Genomic DNA, 2,382 nt, shown 5'->3' with positions numbered 1-2,382 from the left:
TGACCGCTAGCTACTGAAGGCCAGCTACTGACCGCTAGCTACTGACCGCTAGCTACTGAAGGCCAGCTACTGAAGGCCAGCTACCGAAGGCCAGCTACCGACGGCCAGCTACTGAAGGCCAGCTACTGACCACCAGCTACTGACCGCTAGCTACTGAAGGCCAGCTACTGAAGGCCAGCTACTGACCACCAGCTACTGACCACCAGCTACTGAAGGCCAGCTACTGAAGGCCAGCTACTGACCACCAGCTACTGAAGGCCAGCTACTGAAGGCCAGCTACTGACCACCAGCTACTGAAGGCCAGCTACTGACCGCTAGCTATTGACGGCTAGCTACTGACAGCTAGCAGCACAATACAACTAGCATCTATGGAACAAGATACTTCCTGGGCTCTGTGGTACAGGGTACTTCCTGGGCTCTGGTACAGGGTACTTCCTGGGCTCTGGTACAGGGTACTTCCTGGATGTTTCAGTGTATGTAATTTAATGGACTGACCCAGCAATATGACAGCCTGTCGGCTAATCTGAAACAGATGAGGATATTTTCTGAATGATCTTCATGCTTTTCTTCTTCTGCTTATTGTGATATATATTTCTGATGGCTATCGCTGTTTAATCTCTCCTCTGTGTTATGCCTTGCGTGTTTTTTAGCCTGTGTTTGACCCGTAGTTGTAGTTCTCTGCATGCGTGTGATTATGAAGAAGATGATGGTGACCTCCTGATCTCTGTACAGTTTTTTAGTCTGGACGTTAAGAAGCCTGTTTGTTACCAAGCTTTTTCTACAAGGGAATAAAGAGTGTGTGAAGCCGCTCAAATTAAGAGTGTGTATATCAGCAAAGTGTGTATCAGCACAGAGCTGTGTACAGTTTGCTAACAGGTTGCTCACGGTCTGCTATCGGTGTGTAAATGCCTGTAAATAGCCGCTCTGCAGATCTTAGTCTGTGAGGTGGCACAACGCCGAAACCGTTTGTAAAATTAAAGTTATAATTTTAACAGTTCTCTGTGGTCATGTGGTTTATATCCGGTTATTGATGATGCGATCCCAGACTTTCAGCAACGACATAATACAAACTCACTCTGAATAAAGAAGATCTTTAAAATCAATGTTTGATATTTAATAAATAAAGTCTATGTTCTCTGGACACTCGAACAGACTACCATATACATACCATATATATACTTTGTGTATATATATATATATATACAAAGTGCCCTCCAGAATTATTGGCACCGTTTTAGTAAAAAATAAGCAAAACAAGATGCAGAAACTGTCTGTATTGTTTTCCTCATAATATTTCATTCAAGATATTAATAAAATCAAAACTTTGCACTGAAGTAAAATTATTCAAAGAAAAAAAATTGTCCAGAAATAAATATTTCTCTCCAAAACGTGTGCTTCAACTATTGGCACCCCTAGAAAATCATTTAATTAAGATCTGACTGAAGTAGGGAAATTCATATCCAGTGAGTTGAAATGAACACCTGTGAGTTACCTGTAACTCCTTTCATTATATATAAAGTATTACAGAGTGTATATATAAAGTATTACAGAGTGTATATATAAAGTATTACAGAGTGTATATATAAAGTATTACAGACTGTATATATAAAGTATTACAGAGTGTATATATAAAGTATTACAGACTGTATATATAAAGTATTACAGAGTGTATATATAAAGTATTACAGAGTGTATATATAAAGTATTACAGTGTATATATAAAGTATTACAGACTGTATATATAAAGTATTACAGAGTGTATATATAAAGTATTACAGAGTGTATATATAAAGTATTACAGAGTGTATATATAAAGTATTACAGAGTGTATATATAATGTATTACAGAGTGTACATATAAAGTATTACAGAGTGTATATATAAAGTATTACAGACTGTATATATAAAGTATTACAGAGTGTACATATAAAGTATTACAGAGTGTATATATAAAGTATTACAGAGTGTATATATAAAGTATTACAAACTGTATATATAAAGTATTACAGATTATATATAAAGTATTACAGAGTGTACATATAAAGTATTACAGACTGTATATATAAAGTATTACAGAGTGTATATATAAAGTATTACAGACTGTATATATAAAGTATTACAGATTATATATAAAGTATTACAGAGTGTATATATAAAGTATTACAGAGTGTATATATAAAGTATTACAGACTGTATATATAAAGTATTACAGAGTGTACATATAAAGTATTACAGACTGTATATATAAAGTATTACAGACTGTATATATAAAGTATTACAGACTGTATATATAAAGTATTACAGACTGTATATATAAAGTATTACAGAGTGTATATATAAAGTATTACAGAGTGTATATATAAAGTATTACAGACTGTATATA

The 2,382-nt window shown here is 34.6% G+C and overlaps 1 protein-coding gene across 1 annotated transcript in view; it reads left to right on the top strand.

The window, feature by feature from the left end:
* The window catches only part of plxnb3 (plexin B3), a 66,772-nt gene extending 65,775 nt beyond the window's left edge, over positions 1-997 (top strand). The window contains 1 exon segment of the mRNA XM_063881256.1: positions 1-997. This exon segment is cut by the window's left edge and continues 1,885 nt beyond it. The gene's annotated coding sequence lies outside the window, so the exon portion shown is untranslated.
* Positions 998-2,382: the final 1,385 nt, after the last annotated feature.

This window comes from Eleginops maclovinus, chromosome 4 (assembly GCF_036324505.1).
Source record: "Eleginops maclovinus isolate JMC-PN-2008 ecotype Puerto Natales chromosome 4, JC_Emac_rtc_rv5, whole genome shotgun sequence".
NCBI classification, from domain to species: Eukaryota; Metazoa; Chordata; class Actinopteri; order Perciformes; family Eleginopidae; genus Eleginops; species Eleginops maclovinus.
The sequence above is the reverse complement of the archived record's forward strand: the minus strand, read 5'-3'. Positions and strand labels throughout refer to the sequence as shown.